The sequence below is a fragment of the Salvelinus alpinus genome, chromosome 26, assembly GCF_045679555.1.
Source record: "Salvelinus alpinus chromosome 26, SLU_Salpinus.1, whole genome shotgun sequence".
NCBI classification, from domain to species: domain Eukaryota; kingdom Metazoa; phylum Chordata; class Actinopteri; order Salmoniformes; family Salmonidae; genus Salvelinus; species Salvelinus alpinus.
In genome coordinates this window covers 37,407,482-37,427,158 of record NC_092111.1, presented here as the reverse complement: position 1 = coordinate 37,427,158, position 19,677 = coordinate 37,407,482, and the positions used below count along the sequence as shown (strand labels likewise).

Sequence of the window (19,677 nt, the reverse complement as noted above, 5' to 3'; positions counted from 1 at the left end):
GCTTCCAACTTTGTGGCAATAGTTTGGGGAAGGCCTTTTCCCATTTCAGCATGACAATGCCCCCGTGCACAAAGCGAGGTCTATACATAAATGTTTTGTAAAGATCATTGTGGAAGAACTTGACTGGCCTGCACAGAGCCCTGATCTCAATCCCACCGATTGCGAGCCAGGCCTAATCGCCCAACATCAGTGCCCAACCACACTAATGCTCTTGTGGCTAAAAGGAAGCAAGTCCCCGCAGCAATATTCCAACATCTAGTTGAAAGCCTTCCAACTCCATATTAATGCTCATGATTTTGGAATGAGATGTTCAACTTTTGCTCATGTAGTGTAGATCTCCAAGGTCCTGGTCAGTAATTTGGTCTTGAGGAGCGAGCCAGGTAGATCTCTAAGGTCCTGGTCAGTAATTTGGTCTTGAGGAGCGAGCCAGGTAGATCTCCAAGGTCCTGGTCAGTAATTTGGTCTTGAGGAGCGAGCCAGGTAGATCTCTAAGGTCCTGGTCAGTAATTTGGTCTTGAGGAGCGAGCCAGGTAGATCTCTAAGGTCCTGGTCAGTAATTTGGTCTTGAGGAGCGAGCCAGATAGATCTCTAAGGTCCTGGTCAGTAATTTGGTCTTGAGGAGCGAGCCAGGTAGATCTCTAAGGTCCTGGTCAGTAATTTGGTCTTGAGGAGCGAGCCAGGTAGATCTCTAAGGTCCTGGTCAGTAATTTGGTCTTGAGGAGCAAGCCAGATAGATCTCTAAGGTCCTGGTCAGTAATTTGGTATTGAGGAGCGAGCCAGATAGATCTTCAAGGTCCTGGTCAGTAATTTGGTCTTGAGGAGCGAGCCAGATAGATCTCTAAGGTCCTGGTCAGTAATTTGGTCTTGAGGAGCGAGCCAGATAGATCTTCAAGGTCCTGGTCAGTAATTTGGTCTTGAGGAGCGAGCCAGATAGATCTAAGGTCCTGGTCAACTAACAACTGAAAGCAGCAGTAGTTACCTCGTGTGAAAACTGAAGGCAACAGGAACACTATTCCATTCCAACCATGTCAGTTCTCTCATCCCTGGCCTTTAATCCAGTTCTCTCTGAGTGAGAGTGGACTAGATGCTCCCAGTCCCCTCTACTCTCATCAACCACATTGCTGTGGGCAGTAGGCAATTAGCAGCAGTTAACCCTGGCCAGCCCCTCTAACCCTGGGGAACCAGTCTCTCTGGCAGCAGTCCACACACACACACACAAACAAACACAGAAATGAATGCGCACACACACATGCACACAATGTTAATTGTCTGAACACACACAACAGGACCTGGACCAACATTGACCTCTGACACTTGTCATGACGTGACCCTTTCTGGGTATAGATCGTGGCATCCCTCTCGCTATCTCTCCTACACCCAGGTTGTTATCTCAGGTCATAAATCTATATCCCTGGCTAGGCAGTATAGAGAGAGAGTTCCACAGTAGAACAAAGGAACTTCTTCTACATCACAGAACTTGAGAACTGAACAATATCCATGTTTTGGAGAATGTGTAAACGGTCGGTGGAGAAACCAGCTACGACCCGGTCCGTTTTGTTTCATGTTTGTGACCTCATGAAAGACAATACAGCCACATTACCATAACTATGTTTATACAGGAGCCTCCGTTATGAGGGTTGCGTCTAATTATTGTATAAAATGAATGAGTTAAGATGAAACTATTTGTGAAATGATGTAATGCTATGTTAAACCGTTAATGTGAGAGAATTGTAATCCCTTTCAAGTTTAACTAAGTCATTGGCCCGCCCCCATGAACACAGACATGATCTGGCTCATGGGACAGCCCTTTTCTACTGTTACGGATAAAACCCCCACCTGAAGAAACCCACTTCAGACCATGCATACCTCGATGGACACCGAGGGGGCACAGGTTGAGTTCAGACCACAAAAACCTCAGCATAAGCTAAGGTTGTAATGGTTGTTGAATTCCTAACCATACCACCTGGAGCATTGGCTACACGGCGGGAAATGGTTAAACTCAGACTATCGATCCCGACAGAATAAGAGCAAATCTTAGATACTAATTACTAGTCTGCAGCTAGAAATTATGTCAGCCTGGGATGCGAAGACCGACAACCGCCGAAACATCTATTCTATGAGAACATTTCTGAATGGTACTCTGAAGCATCCATTCTAACCACAAAAGGCTTCAGGGAAGCAGAGAGAGAGACGCTCGGACGAACTCTCCGACAGAAAGACGGATGATTCCAACAGAGATCACAACGACACACTGAGCATAAATATATATTGATTTCAATTATTCCCGAATGAGTGAGCGTTCATGTGCAAAGGATTAGCATTTCAATTAATATAATTATCAACTGTGTAGTGACTCCTTTTTGTCTTTCCCGCCCTTCAGTCCCCACCCACTTCCCTTTGTCCACCAAGCCGTCCTATTGGCTTAGCCCACTAGGGAACCTCCCCTATCATTTCCTTGTAACCATATCTACTGTTTGTTTGTTTATGCATTTCTGTGATTATTTAGTTAGTTAGTAAATTAATGATTAAGACAATTGGTGTATGGATGATTCATAGTAAAGGCTGGGTTGGTGCAGATAACCAACAATTTACGATGTTTGGAATGAGACTAACGTGAGGTAAAGAATAATTAATTCGAAGACTAATTGATCCGATATTAAAATATCTGAAAAATTATATTAGGAAAAGTATAACTTTGTAATCTGAAGATTTTCCTTGGTGCCCCAACTTCCTAGTTAATTACACTTACATGATTTGTTTATTCCCGTAATAATAAATACAGAGAATTGATTTGATAAAATAACAGTCTTCAATTTAATGATGCCAAAGACACGACACACTCAACAATGCCACAAGCCAAACACTGTATTTCCCCAGTGTGTGTACGTGTGTGTACTATGTGTGTGTACTATGTGTGTGTGTGTGTGTGTGTGTGTGTGTGTGTGTGTGTGTGTGTGTGTGTGTGTGTGTGTGTGTGTGTGTGTGTGTGTGTGTGTGTGTGTGTGTGTACGTACGTGTGTATGTGTGTGTGTGTGTGTCAACTTCCTTCTGCCCAACTTCTCACTCAACAGGTGAAGTGGAGATACAGGTTTCTGGGAGACAGTTTTAAAAAAATTCTCTCCTCTCAGACCTGGCAAACAACTCTGACTGTGTTGTTTGTGTTAACAGCTGTGGTGTTACTACACTGAACAAAAATATAAAACACAACATGTAAAGTGTTGGTCCCTTAACTCATGAGCTGAAATAAATGTGCTACAAATTTGTTTCTATCCCTGTTAGTGAGCATTTCTCCTTTGTCAAGATAATCCATCCACCTGACAGGTGTGGCATATCAAGAAGCTGATTAAACAGCATGATCATTACACAGCTGCACCTTGTGCTGGGGACAATAAAAGGCCACTAAAATGTGCAGTTCTGTCACACAACACAATGCCACAGATGTCTCAATTTTTGAGGGAGCGTGCAATTGGTATGCTGACTGCAGGAATGTCCAATAGAGCTGTTGCTAGAGAATTTAATGTTAATTTATCTACCATAAGCCACCTCCAACATCGTTTTAGAGAATTTGGCAGTACGTCCAACTGGCCTCACAACTGCAGACCACGTGTAACCATGACAGCCTAGGACCTCCACATCCGGCTTCTTCACCTGCGGGATCATCTGAGACCAGCCACCTGAACAGCTGATGAAACTGAGGAGTACTTCTGTCTGTAATAACGCCCTTTTGTGGGGGAAAACTTGTTCTGATTGGCTGGGCCTGGCTGCCCAGTGTGTGAGCCTGGCTCCCAAGTGGGTGGGCCTATGCCCTCCCAGGCCCACACATGGCTGTGCCCCTGCCCAGTCATGTGAAATCCACAGATTAGGGCCTAATGAATTTATTTCAATTGAATGATTTCCTAATATGAACTTTAACTCAGTAAATCATTGTAATTGTTGCATGTTGCATTTATATCTTTGTTCAGTATATAACATTCTGGAAGCAATCCAAAGTGACAAAATAAAAGATGAAAAAAAAACTGTATTCAAGAAGCCTGCCTGGCCTCTATTACCATTCACTTTCTATTCTCTCAGAGGCTATTCTCTCAGAGGCTATTCTCTCAGGGGCTATTCTATCGGCTGCATAGCAGTGTTTGTGTCAAATACGGTTTACGATCAGTACTGCATCAATGGGACAAAGGACAATATTCAAATGGTGTTCTGGTGTTCTGGTGTACTGTTCTGGTGTACTGGTGTACTGTTCTGGTGTTCTGGTGTACTGTTCTGGTGTTCTGTTCTGGTGTCCTGGTGTACTGTTCTGGTGTACTGTTCTGGTGTTCTGGTGTTCTGGTGTACTGTTCTGGTGCACTGTTCTGGTGTTCTGGTGTACTGTTCTGGTGTACTGGTGTACTGTTCTGGTGTTCTGGTGTACTGTTCTGGTGTACTGTTCTGGTGTTCTGTTCTGGTGCACTGTTCTGGTGCACTGTTCTGGTGCACTGTTCTGGTGCACTGTTCTGGTGTACTGTTCTGGTGTTCTGGTGTACTGTTCTGGTGTACTGTTCTGGTGTACTGTTCTGGTGCACTGTTCTGGTGCACTGTTCTGGTGCACTGTTCTGGTGTTCTGGTGTACTGTTCTGGTGTACTGTTCTGGTGTACTGTTCTGGTGCACTGTTCTGGTGCACTGTTCTGGTGTTCTGGTGCATGTTCTGGTGCACTGTTCTGGTGTTCTGGTGCACTGTTCTGGTGTTCTGGTGCACTGTTCTGGTGCACTTGTTCTGGTGTTCTGGTGCACTGTTCTGGTGTTCTGGTGCACTTGTTCAGGTGTACTGTTCTGGTGTTCTGGTGCACTGTTCTGGTGTACTGTTCTGGTGTACTGTTCTGGTGTACTGTTCTGGTGTTCTGGTGTACTGTGCTGGTGTTCTGGTGTACTGTTCTGATGTACTGTTCTGGTGTTCTGGTGCACTGTTCTGGTGTTCTGGTGCACTGTTCTGGTGTACTGTTCTGATGTACTGTTCTGGTGTTCTGGTGCACTGTTCTGGTGTTCTGGTGTACTGTTCTGGTGTTCTGGTGTACTGTTCTGGTGTTCTGGTGTGCTGTTCTGGTGTACTGTTCTGGTGTACTGGTGTTCTGGTGTACTGTTCTGGTGTTCTGGTGTACTGTTCTGGTGTTCTGGTGTGCTGTTCTGGTGTACTGTTCTGGTGTTCTGGTGTACTGTTCTGGTGTGCTGTTCTGGTGTGCTGTTCTGGTGTGCTGTTCTGGTGTACTGCTCTGGTGTACTGCTCTGGTGTACTGCTCTGGTGTACTGCTCTGGTGTACTGTTCTGGTGTACTGTTCTGGTGTACTGTTCTGGTGTACTGCTCTGGTGCACTGTTCTGGTGCACTGTTCTGGTGCACTGTTCTGGTGCACTGTTCTGGTGCACTGTTCTGGTGCACTGTTCTGGTGCACTGTTCTGGTGTTCTGGTGTACTGTTCTGGTGCACTGTTCTGGTGTACTGTTCTGGTGCACTGTTCTGGTGCACTGTTCTGGTGTTCTGGTGTTCTGGTGCACTGTTCTGGTGTACTGGTGTACTGTTCTGGTGTTCTGGTGCACTGTTCTGGTGTACTGGTGTACTGTTCTGGTGTACTGTTCTGGTGTTCTGGTGTACTGTTCTGGTGTACTGTTCTGGTGCACTGTTCTGGTGCACTGTTCTGGTGCACTGTTCTGGTGTTCTGGTGTACTGTTCTGGTGTTCTGGTGTACTGTTCTGGTGTTCTGGTGTACTGTTCTGGTGTTTCGGTGTACTGTTCTGGTGCACTGTTCTGTAATATGTTGTCTGCCTCTGTGCTGGCTGTGTGCTGTGGGCATGCCTAGGGAGACTGGCACTGTACTGGTGTCTGGGTGCTGTGGGCATGCCTAGGGAGACTGGCACTGTACTGGTGTCTGGGTGCTGTGGGCATGCCTAGGGAGACTGGCACTGTACTGGTGTCTGGGTGCTGTGGGCATGCCTAGGGAGACTGGCACTGTACTGGTGTCTGGGTGCTGTGGGCATGCCTAGGGAGACAGGCACTGTACTGGTGTCTAGGTGCTGTGGGCATGCCTAGGGAGACTGGCACTGTACTGGTGTCTGGGTGCTGTGGGCATGCCTAGGGAGACTGGCACTGTACTGGTGTCTAGGTGCTGTGGGCATGCCTAGGGAGACTGGCACTGTACTGGTGTCTGGGTGCTGTGGGCATGCCTAGGGAGACAGGCACTGTACTGGTGTCTGGGTGCTGTGGGCATGCCTAGGGAGACTGGCACTGTACTGGTGTCTGGGTGCTGTGGGCATGCCTAGGGAGACTGGCACTGTACTGGTGTCTAAGTGCTGTGGGCATGCCTAGGGAGACTGGCACTGTACTGGTGTCTGGGTGCTGTGGGCATGCCTAGGGAGACTGGCACTGTACTGGTGTCTAGGTGCTGTGGGCATGCCTAGGGAGACTGGCACTGTACTGGTGTCTAGGTGCTGTGGGCATGCCTAGGGAGACTGGCACTGTACTGGTGTCTGGGTGCTGTGGGCATGCCTAGGGAGACTGGCACTGTACTGGTGTCTGGGTGCTGTGGGCATGCCTAGGGAGACAGGCACTGTACTGGTGACTGGGTGCTGTGGGCATGCCTAGGGAGACTGGCACTGTACTGGTGTCTGGGTGCTGTGGGCATGCCTAGGGAGACTGGTGGCCAGCTCAGTAGCTTCCCTCTGGGGTTTACAGCAGCTGCTCTGGTTGTGTCCCTAATCCCTATATAGTGCACTACTTTTGACCAGACCTCACGCTATTACCCGGTGCCTTACTCACCGACAGGCAGGCAGACGGTAACGTTACATAATCACACCTAGCAGAACACCGCTCAGAGAGGAGAGCCGAGGAACGGATTCTCAATCTTTCCATCTCTCTCCCCCTCCACTCCTTCCCCCTTTTCTAGTCTATTTTTCCACTCCAACTCTTTTTGGATCAAAACAAAGAGATATCCTCTGAACATTATGTTGACGTCATCGTATCAGACCACTGTTACAGAATATTTCTGCACCCAGATGGTAATGACATAACAAAAATCCTATATGCATGTTTTTCCCCACCATTTTGTTTTTACCACCATTTTGTTTTCCCCACCATTCTAAATGCTGCCAATAAAGGGATAGTAACTGCTCACCCTCTGAGGGAAATCTAGGACTGCGTTCCTAATGGCAACCTATTCACTACATTGTACACTACCTTTGATCCGAGCCCTATGGGCCCTGGTCAAACGTAGTGCACTATATAGAGACTAGGGTGGTATATTTACACAGCCTAGCAGAGGGTATAAATGCTTCCATGTCGAGGAGGATGGAGAGCCTCCACCACCAGAAGTTACAGGAGGATTATGTCATTAAAAATGGCATCATTAAGTAAAGCAGGGAGACCATGGCTAGTGGAGATCTGATGAGCTCATGGTGTGTGGAAGAGTCAAGACCACCTCCACCCACCCATCCGCCCATCCACACACACCTCTCATCTAAGGAACTTGGCTGTAACTGTTAACTGTAACAATCCAGCAGCAGCTCATCCTGTCTGAGATCATCTTGTCGATGGCACCGCATCACTCTGCCCATTGGTTAAACACCACACAACCACGTGCAGTAAGTAAGCCTTGCTTTAAGGAGTCAGTCATTCACTGAATGGACTGATTGAATTAGTAGTTTGTATTTAGCGTTGTTAGCCCCTGACTGACATCAACCAGCCTGCCAATTTCATGGCCAGCAGACAGAACGAGATGTTGTGATAACAGAACACCACCACCTCCAGGTTGTGACGACAGAACACCACCACCTCCAGGTTGTGACGACAGAACACCACCACCTCCAGGTTGTGACGACAGAACACCTCCACCTCCAGGTTGTGACGACAGAACACCACCACCTCCAGGTTGTGACGACAGAACACCACCACCTCCAGGTTGTGACGACAGAACACCACCACCTCCAGGTTGTGACGACAGAACACCTCCACCTCCAGGTTGTGACGACAGAACACCTCCACCTCCAGGTTGTGATGACAGAACACCTCCACCTCCAGGTTGTGATGACAGAACACCTCCACCTCCAGGTTGTGACAACAGAACACCTCCACCTCCAGGTTGTGATGACAGAACACCTCCACCTCCAGGTTGTGATGACAGAACACCACCACCTCCAGGTTGTGACGACAGAACACCACCACCTCCAGGTTGTGATGACAGAACACCACCTCCACCTCCAGGTTGTGACGACAGAACACCACCTCCACCTCCAGGTTGTGATGACAGAACACCACCTCCACCTCCAGGTTGTGACGACAGAACACCACCACCTCCAGGTTGTGACGACAGAACACCACCACCTCCAGGTTGTGACGACAGAACACCACCACCTCCAGGTTGTGACGACAGAACACCTCCACCTCCAGGTTGTGACGACAGAACACCTCCACCTCCAGGTTGTGATGACAGAACACCTCCACCTCCAGGTTGTGATGACAGAACACCACCACCTCCAGGTTGTGACGACAGAACACCACCACCTCCAGGTTGTGACGACAGAACACCACCACCTCCAGGTTGTGACGACAGAACACCACCACCTCCAGGTTGTGACGACAGAACACCACCTCCACCTCCAGGTTGTGACGACAGAACACCACCACCTCCAGGTTGTGACGACAGAACACCACCACCTCCAGGTTGTGACGACAGAACACCACCACCTCCAGGTTGTGACGACAGAACACCACCACCTCCAGGTTGTGACGACAGAACACCACCACCTCCAGGTTGTGACGACAGAACACCACCACCACCTCCAGGTTGTGACGACAGAACACCACCACCACCTCCAGGTTGTGACGACAGAACAACACCACCACCTCCAGGTTGTGACGACAGAACACCACCACCACCTCCAGGTTGTGACGACAGAACACCACCACCACCTCCAGGTTGTGACGACAGAACACCACCACCTCCAGGTTGTGACGACAGAACACCACCACCTCCAGGTTGTGACGACAGAACACCTCCACCTCCAGGTTGTGATGACAGAACACCACCTCCACCTCCAGGTTGTGACGACAGAACACCCCCACCACCTCCAGGTTGTGACGACAGAACACCCCCACCACCTCCAGGTTGTGACGACAGAACACCACCACCTCCAGGTTGTGACGACAGAACACCACCACCTCCAGGTTGTGACGACAGAACACCTCCACCTCCAGGTTGTGATGACAGAACACCACCTCCACCTCCAGGTTGTGACGACAGAACACCCCCACCACCTCCAGGTTGTGACGACAGAACACCCCCACCACCTCCAGGTTGTGACGACAGAACACCCCCACCACCTCCAGGTTGTGACGACAGAACACCCCCACCTCCAGGTTGTGACGACAGAACACCTCCACCTCCAGGTTGTGACGACAGAACACCACCACCTCCAGGTTGTGACGACAGAACACCACCACCTCCAGGTTGTGACGACAGAACAACACCACCACCTCCAGGTTGTGACGACAGAACAACACCACCACCTCCAGGTTGTGACGACAGAACACACAACCACCTCCAGGTTGTGACGACAGAACACCACCAGCACCTCCAGGTTGTGACGACAGAACACCACCACCTCCAGGTTGTGACGACAGAACACCACCACCTCCAGGTTGTGACGACAGAACACCACCACCACCTCCAGGTTGTGACGACAGAACACCTCCACCTCCAGGTTGTGACGACAGAACACCTCCACCTCCAGGTTGTGATGACAGAACACCACCACCTCCAGGTTGTGACGACAGAACACCACCACCTCCAGGTTGTGACGACAGAACACCTCCACCTCCAGGTTGTGACGACAGAACACCACCACCTCCAGGTTGTGACGACAGAACACCTCCACCTCCAGGTTGTGACGACAGAACACCTCCACCTCCTCCAGGTTGTGATGACAGAACACCACCACCTCCAGGTTGTGACGACAGAACACCACCACCTCCAGGTTGTGATGACAGAACACCACCACCTCCTCCAGGTTGTGACGACAGAACACCACCACCTCCAGGTTGTGACGACAGAACACCACCACCTCCAGGTTGTGACGACAGAACACCACCACCTCCAGGTTGTGATGACAGAACACCTCCACCTCCAGGTTGTGACGACAGAACACCACCACCTCCAGGTTGTGATGACAGAACACCTCCACCTCCAGGTTGTGACGACAGAACACCACCACCTCCAGGTTGTGACGACAGAACACCACCTCCACCTCCAGGTTGTGACGACAGAACACCACCACCTCCAGGTTGTGACGACAGAACACCACCACCTCCAGGTTGTGACGACAGAACACCACCACCTCCAGGTTGTGACGACAGAACACCTCCACCTCCAGGTTGTGACGACAGAACACCTCCACCTCCAGGTTGTGATGACAGAACACCTCCACCTCCAGGTTGTGATGACAGAACACCTCCACCTCCAGGTTGTGATGACAGAACACCTCCACCTCCAGGTTGTGATGACAGAACACCACCACCACCTCCAGGTTGTGACGACAGAACACCACCACCACCTCCAGGTTGTGACAACAGAACACCACCACCTCTAGGTTGTGATGACAGAACACCACCTCCACCTCCAGGTTGTGACGACAGAACACCTCCACCTCTAGGTTGTGATGACAGAACACCACCTCCACCTCCAGGTTGTGATGACAGAACACCTCCACCTCTAGGTTGTGATGACAGAACACCACCAGCACCTCCAGGTTGTGACGACAGAACACCACCACCACCTCCAGGTTGTGACGACAGAACACCACCTCCACCTCCAGGTTGTGATGACAGAACACCACCTCCACCTCCAGGTTGTGACAACAGAACACCTCCACCTCTAGGTTGTGATGACAGAACACCACCAGCACCTCCAGGTTGTGATGACAGAACACCACCACCTCCAGGTTGTGACGACAGAACACCACCACCACCTCCAGGTTGTGACGACAGAACACCACCACCACCTCCAGGTTGTGACGACAGAACACCACCACCACCTCCAGGTTGTGATGACAGAACACCACCTCCACCTCCAGGTTGTGACGACAGAACACCTCCACCTCTAGGTTGTGATGACAGAACACCACCACCACCTCCAGGTTGTGACGACAGAACACCACCACCACCTCCAGGTTGTGACGACAGAACACCACCACCCCCTCCAGGTTGTGACGACAGAACACCACCAGCACCTCCAGGTTGTGATGACAGAACACCACCACCACCTCCAGGTTGTGACGACAGAACACCACCACCACCTCCAGGTTGTGACGACAGAACACCACCTCCACCTCCAGGTTGTGACGACAGAACACCACCACCTCCAGGTTGTGACGCCAGAACACACAACCACCTCCAGGTTGTGACGACAGAACACCACCACCTCCTCCAGGTTGTGACGACAGAACACCACCACCTCCTCCAGGTTGTGACGACAGAACACCACCACCTCCTCCAGGTTGTGACGACAGAACACCACCACCTCCTCCAGGTTGTGATGACAGAACACCACCACCTCCTCCAGGTTGTGATGACAGAACACCACCACCTCCAGGTTGTGACGACAGAACACCACCACCTCCAGGTTGTGACGACAGAACACCTCCACCTCCAGGTTGTGACGACAGAACACCACCTCCACCTCCAGGTTGTGACAACAGAACACCTCCACCTCTAGGTTGTGATGACAGAACACCACCAGCACCTCCAGGTTGTGACGACAGAACACCACCACCACCTCCAGGTTGTGACGACAGAACACCACCTCCACCTCCAGGTTGTGATGACAGAACACCACCTCCACCTCCAGGTTGTGACAACAGAACACCTCCACCTCTAGGTTGTGATGACAGAACACCACCAGCACCTCCAGGTTGTGATGACAGAACACCACCACCTCCAGGTTGTGACGACAGAACACCACCACCACCTCCAGGTTGTGACGACAGAACACCACCACCACCTCCAGGTTGTGACGACAGAACACCACCACCACCTCCAGGTTGTGATGACAGAACACCACCTCCACCTCCAGGTTGTGACGACAGAACACCTCCACCTCTAGGTTGTGATGACAGAACACCACCACCACCTCCAGGTTGTGACGACAGAACACCACCACCACCTCCAGGTTGTGACGACAGAACACCACCACCACCTCCAGGTTGTGACGACAGAACACCACCAGCACCTCCAGGTTGTGATGACAGAACACCACCACCACCTCCAGGTTGTGACGACAGAACACCACCACCACCTCCAGGTTGTGACGACAGAACACCACCTCCACCTCCAGGTTGTGACGACAGAACACCACCACCTCCAGGTTGTGACGCCAGAACACACAACCACCTCCAGGTTGTGACGACAGAACACCACCACCTCCAGGTTGTGACGACAGAACACCACCACCTCCTCCAGGTTGTGACGACAGAACACCACCACCTCCAGGTTGTGACGACAGAACACCACCACCTCCTCCAGGTTGTGATGACAGAACACCACCACCTCCTCCAGGTTGTGATGACAGAACACCACCACCTCCTCCAGGTTGTGACGACAGAACACCACCACCTCCAGGTTGTGACGACAGAACACCACCACCTCCAGGTTGTGACGACAGAACACCTCCACCTCCAGGTTGTGACGACAGAACACCACCACCACCTCCAGGTTGTGACGCCAGAACACCACCACCACCTCCAGGTTGTGACGCCAGAACACCACCACCACCTCCAGGTTGTGACGACAGAACACCACCACCACCTCCAGGTTGTGACGACAGAACACCACCTCCACCTCCAGGTTGTGATGACAGAACACCACCTCCACCTCCAGGTTGTGATGACAGAACACCACCTCCACCTCCAGGTTGTGACGACAGAACACCACCACCACCTCCAGGTTGTGACGACAGAACACCACCACCACCTCCAGGTTGTGACGACAGAACACCACCACCACCTCCAGGTTGTGACGACAGAACACCACCAGCACCTCCAGGTTGTGACGACAGAACACCACCAGCACCTCCAGGTTGTGACGACAGAACACCACCACCTCCAGGTTGTGACGACAGAACACCACCACCTCCAGGTTGTGACGACAGAACACCACCACCTCCAGGTTGTGACGACAGAACACCACCACCACCTCCAGGTTGTGACGACAGAACACCACCACCTCCAGGTTGTGACGACAGAACACCACCACCTCCAGGTTGTGACGACAGAACACCACCTCCTCCAGGTTGTGACGACAGAACACCACCACCTCCAGGTTGTGACGACAGAACACCACCACCTCCAGGTTGTGACGACAGAACACACAACCACCTCCAGGTTGTGACGACAGAACACCACCACCTCCAGGTTGTGACGACAGAACACCACCACCTCCAGGTTGTGACGACAGAACACCACCACCTCCAGGTTGTGACGACAGAACACCACCACCTCCAGGTTGTGACGACAGAACAACACCACCTCCAGGTTGTGACGACAGAACAACACCACCACCTCCAGGTTGTGACGACAGAACAACACCACCACCTCCAGGTTGTGACGACAGAACACCACCACCTCCAGGTTGTGACGACAGAACACCACCTCCACCTCCAGGTTGTGACGACAGAACACCACCACCACCTCCAGGTTGTGACGACAGAACACACAACCACCTCCAGGTTGTGACGACAGAACACCACCACCACCTCCAGGTTGTGACGACAGAACACCACCACCTCCAGGTTGTGACGACAGAACACCACCACCACCTCCAGGTTGTGACGACAGAACACCACCACCTCCAGGTTGTGACGACAGAACACCACCACCTCCAGGTTGTGACGACAGAACACCACCACCACCTCCAGGTTGTGACGACAGAACACCACCACCACCTCCAGGTTGTGATGACAGAACACCACCACCACCTCCAGGTTGTGACGACAGAACACCTCCACCTCCAGGTTGTGATGACAGAACACCACCACCACCTCCAGGTTGTGACGACAGAACACCACCACCACCTCCAGGTTGTGACGACAGAACACCACCACCACCTCCAGGTTGTGACGACAGAACACCACCACCACCTCCAGGTTGTGACGACAGAACACCACCTCCACCTCCAGGTTGTGACGACAGAACACCACCTCCACCTCCAGGTTGTGACGACAGAACACCACCTCCACCTCCAGGTTGTGATGACAGAACACCACCTCCACCTCCAGGTTGTGACAACAGAACACCTCCACCTCTAGGTTGTGATGACAGAACACCACCACCTCTAGGTTGTGACGACAGAACACCTCCACCTCTAGGTTGTGACGACAGAACACCACCACCTCCAGGTTTTGACGACAGAACACCACCACCTCCAGGTTGTGACGACAGAACACCACCACCACCTCCAGGTTGTGACGACAGAACACCACCTCCACCTCCAGGTTGTGATGACAGAACACCACCTCCACCTCCAGGTTGTGACAACAGAACACCTCCACCTCTAGGTTGTGATGACAGAACACCACCACCTCTAGGTTGTGACGACAGAACACCTCCACCTCTAGGTTGTGACGACAGAACACCACCACCTCCAGGTTGTGACGACAGAACACCACCACCTCCAGGTTGTGACGACAGAACACCACCACCACCTCCAGGTTGTGACGACAGAACACCACCTCCACCTCTAGGTTGTGACGACAGAACACCACCACCTCCAGGTTGTGACAACAGAACACCACCACCTCCAGGTTGTGACAACAGAACACCACCACCTCCAGGTTGTGACGCCAGAACACCACCACCTCCAGGTTGTGACGACAGAACACCACCACCTCCAGGTTGTGACGACAGAACACCACCACCTCCAGGTTGTGACGACAGAACACCACCACCTCCAGGTTGTGACGACAGAACACCACCACCTCCAGGTTGTGACGACAGAACACCTCCACCTCCAGGTTGTGATAACAGAACACCACCACCTCCAGGTTGTGACGACAGAACACCACCACCTCCTCCAGGTTGTGACGACAGAACACCACCACCTCCAGGTTGTGACGACAGAACACCACCACCTCCAGGTTGTGACGACAGAACACCACCACCTCCAGGTTGTGACGACAGAACACCACCACCACCTCCAGGTTGTGACGACAGAACACCACCACCACCTCCAGGTTGTGACGACAGAACACCTCCACCTCCAGGTTGTGACGACAGAACACCACCACCTCCAGGTTGTGACGACAGAACACCACCACCTCCAGGTTGTGACGACAGAACACCACCACCTCCAGGTTGTGACAACAGAACACCACCACCTCCAGGTTGTGACAACAGAACACCACCACCTCCAGGTTGTGACGCCAGAACAACACCACCACCTCCAGGTTGTGACAACAGAACACCACCACCTCCAGGTTGTGACGACAGAACACCACCACCACCTCCAGGTTGTGATGACAGAACACCACCACCTCCAGGTTGTGACAACAGAACACCACCACCTCCAGGTTGTGACGCCAGAACACCACCACCTCCAGGTTGTGACGACAGAACACCACCACCTCCAGGTTGTGACGACAGAACACCACCACCTCCAGGTTGTGACGACAGAACACCACCACCTCCAGGTTGTGACGACAGAACACCACCACCTCCAGGTTGTGACGACAGAACACCTCCACCTCCAGGTTGTGATAACAGAACACCACCACCTCCAGGTTGTGACGACAGAACACCACCACCTCCTCCAGGTTGTGACGACAGAACACCACCACCTCCAGGTTGTGACGACAGAACACCACCACCTCCAGGTTGTGACGACAGAACACCACCACCTCCAGGTTGTGACGACAGAACACCACCACCACCTCCAGGTTGTGACGACAGAACACCACCACCACCTCCAGGTTGTGACGACAGAACACCTCCACCTCCAGGTTGTGACGACAGAACACCACCACCTCCAGGTTGTGACGACAGAACACCACCACCTCCAGGTTGTGACGACAGAACACCACCACCTCCAGGTTGTGACAACAGAACACCACCACCTCCAGGTTGTGACAACAGAACACCACCACCTCCAGGTTGTGACGCCAGAACAACACCACCACCTCCAGGTTGTGACAACAGAACACCACCACCTCCAGGTTGTGACGACAGAACACCACCACCACCTCCAGGTTGTGATGACAGAACACCACCACCTCCAGGTTGTGATGACAGAACAACACCACCATGTTGTGATGACAGAACACCACCACCTCCAGGTTGTGATGACAGAACAACACCACCATGTTGTGATGAACAACATATGCTTGCTATTTTGACTTATTACACTTATAAACACACAGGCCTCTAAGATGTTACACACCATCCATAACATACCACCCTGCTCTTATCTTTCAAAAACTATTAAAAAGAACATGAGAAAAGAAGGCCATCAATCCCACCTCCACCTGGATAGAATATTACCGGTGTGTTGTAAGATCTCTTTTAAATATGTCCACAGTTTCGGTCCCCCTCGGGTTCTGTGGCAGGCTATTCCAGAGGCTGGGGGCATAGTAACTAAAGGCTGACTCTCCGTGCCTCTTGGTCCTGGGCTTTGGGAGAGTTAAAGGACCTGTGCCAGAGGAATCTACTGGGTACAGAACGTAAAAGCATGTCTGCCATGTATTGGGGTGCACAATTATGGATTGATTTAAAAACCAATAAAATAATCTTTAAATTAATTCTAAAACTCACAGGCAGCCAGTACAGAGATGTTAAAACCGGTGTAATGTGAGCTCTCTGTCTGGTCTTGGTCAGTATCCGTGCTGCAGCATTCTGTATGTTTTGTAGATGACCAATGGCTTTCTTGAGTAGACCAGACAGGAGAGGAGGTAAACAAAAGAGGGGATCAATGAGAACCAGAGATACAGTAGGAGGAAACTGAGAAACTCAACCTCCACTGTAGGAGTACATACTGTAATCCTGTTGCAATAACACACAGCCATAAATCAAACACACACACTCAACAACAAAAAACTCAACACACACACAGTCTATGAAAGAGGCGCACAAAGACACGCACATCACAATACCTTCGCAAACGGCAGAAAACTGTTCTGTGGTCGGAATCTGTTCTGAAGTCTCTGTGTGTCTTCTCTCCTCAGAGTCAGATAACACGTAGTTTACTGAGGAACACCTGACATTACCCCCTCAGTAAGTCAGCCATACACTCTCCTCCTCGACCAATAACTGTCTGACATGCTTTCCTGCCCTCTCCTCAACTCATGAAACGCCACAGCGGAGTGGAACGTAGAGAGCGTCCGGCCAACGTCTGTCTGTCTGAGAACTCGCTCACTCAAACCTCTACAGAGTGAGTTGAGATAAGAGTCGTAGCTTTCGGTTCTCACTTCTGACTGCCTCTCCTTCTGCTTGAGCACCAGCTAGAAGTCCCACTTCCCTTCTCTTTCTGTCTTTGCTTTCCTGCCCTCTCTCCCTCGCTGTCCTTTGTAATCCCTGTTCTGAAATCAGGGAAAGCCCTGACTGCCACTGTGCAGACTTCTCCTACCAGAGCAACAACATTCGTAAAAAAAAAAAAAAATCTAAAACAAAGCAGGATGCAGGAGCTAAAGAAGCTCTGGTGACTAATTCCTATTCATGTGTGGGGAGGGACACACACACACACACACACACACACACACACACACACACACACACACACACACACACACACACACACACACACACACACACACACACACACACACACACACACACACACACACACACACACACACACACACACACAGTCAACATCAGATTAGCCACTAACCCACTTGTGATGAGCAGCAACCTCCCACGCCACCACAGCAGCTATAAATACACATTGATCTGTCCTGTGTATTGATACTATCTGCTGCTGCACAACAAGCTCTCACTTCACTAGCCGACGAGGACAATAAAAGTTCAAACATACACAATGAGGGCTGCTAAGGCACGGGGACTAATGGGTGCTGCTAAGGCACAGGGACTAATGGGTGCTGCTAACGCACAGGGACTAATGGGTGCTGCTAACGCACGGGGACTAATGAGTGCTGCTAAGGCACGGGGACTAATGGGTGCTGCTAAGGCACGGGGACTAATGGGTGCTGCTAACGCACGGGGACTAATGGGTGCTGCTAACGCACGGGGACTAATGGGTGCTGCTAACGCACGGGGACTAATGGGTGCTGCTAAGGCACGGGGACTAATGGGTGCTGCTAAGGCACGGGGACTAATGGGTGCTGCTAAGGCACGGGGACTAATGGGTGCTGCTAAGGCACGGGGACTAATGGGTGCTGCTAAGGCACGGGGACTAATGGGTGCTGCTAAGGCACGGGGACTAATGGGTGCTGCTAAGGCACGGGGACTAATGGGTGCTGCTAAGGCACGGGGACTAATGGGTGCTGCTAACGCACGGGGACTAATGGGTGCTGCTAAGACACAGGGACTAATGGGTGCTGCTAACGCACGGGGACTAATGGGTGCTGCTAACGCACGGGGACTAATGGGTGCTGCTAACGCACGGGGACTAATGGGTGCTGCTAAGGCACGGGGACTAATGAGTGCTGCTAACGCACGGGGACTAATGAGTGCTGCTAAGGCACGGGGACTAATGGGTGCTGCTAAGGCACGGGGACTAATGGGTGCTGCTAAGGCACGGGGACTAATGGGTGCTGCTAACGCACGGGGACTAATGAGTGCTGCTAACGCACGGGGACTAATGGGTGCTGCTAAGGCACGGGGACTAATGGGTGCTGCTAAGACACAGGGACTAATGGGTGCTGCTAAGGCACGGGGACTAATGAGTGCTGCTAACGCACGGGGACTAATGAGTGCTGCTAAGGCACGGGGACTAATGGGTGCTGCTAAGGCACGGGGACTAATGGGTGCTGCTAAGACACGGGGACTAATGGGTGCTGCTAAGGCACGGGGACTAATGGGTGCTGCTAACGCACGGGGACTAATGGGTGCTGCTAACGCACAGGGACTAATGGGTGCTGCTAACACACAGGGACTAATGGGTGCTGCTAACACACAGGGACTAATGGGTGCTGCTAAGGCACGGGGACTAATGGGTGCTGCTAACACACGGGGACTAATGGGTGCTGCTAACGCACGGGGACTAATGGGTGCTGCTAACGCACGGGGACTAATGGGTGCTGCTAACACACGGGGACTAATGGGTGCTGCTAACACACGGGGACTAATGGGTGCTGCTAACGCACGGGGACTAATGGGTGCTGCTAACACACAGGGACTAATGGGTGCTGCTAACGCACGGGGACTAATGGGTGCTGCTAACACACGGGGACTAATGGGTGCTGCTAACGCACGTGGACTAATGGGTGCTGCTAACGCACGGGGACTAATGGGTGCTGCTAACGCACGGGGACTAATGGGTGCTGCTAACGCACGGGGACTAATGGGTAGTGCTAACACACGGGGACTAATGGGTGCTGCTAACACACGGGGACTAATGGGTGCTGCTAACGCACGGGGACTAATGGGTGCTGCTAAGGCACGGGGACTAATGGGTGCTGCTAACGCACGGGGACTAATGGGTGCTGCTAAGGCACGGG

The 19,677-nt window shown here is 51.8% G+C and overlaps 1 protein-coding gene across 6 annotated transcripts in view; it reads right to left on the bottom strand.

Moving 5' to 3' along the window:
* The window catches only part of LOC139555291 (zinc finger protein 40-like), a 111,866-nt gene that overhangs the window by 52,129 nt on the left and 40,060 nt on the right, over positions 1-19,677 (bottom strand). The window contains exon 1 of one of the 6 annotated variants that reach the window (XM_071368980.1): positions 17,152-17,636. The exons of the other annotated variants lie outside the window; for them this stretch is intronic. The gene's annotated coding sequence lies outside the window, so the exon portion shown is untranslated. Of the gene's footprint in view, positions 1-17,151; positions 17,637-19,677 lie in introns of those variants that run through there. 6 annotated transcript variants of the gene reach the window in all.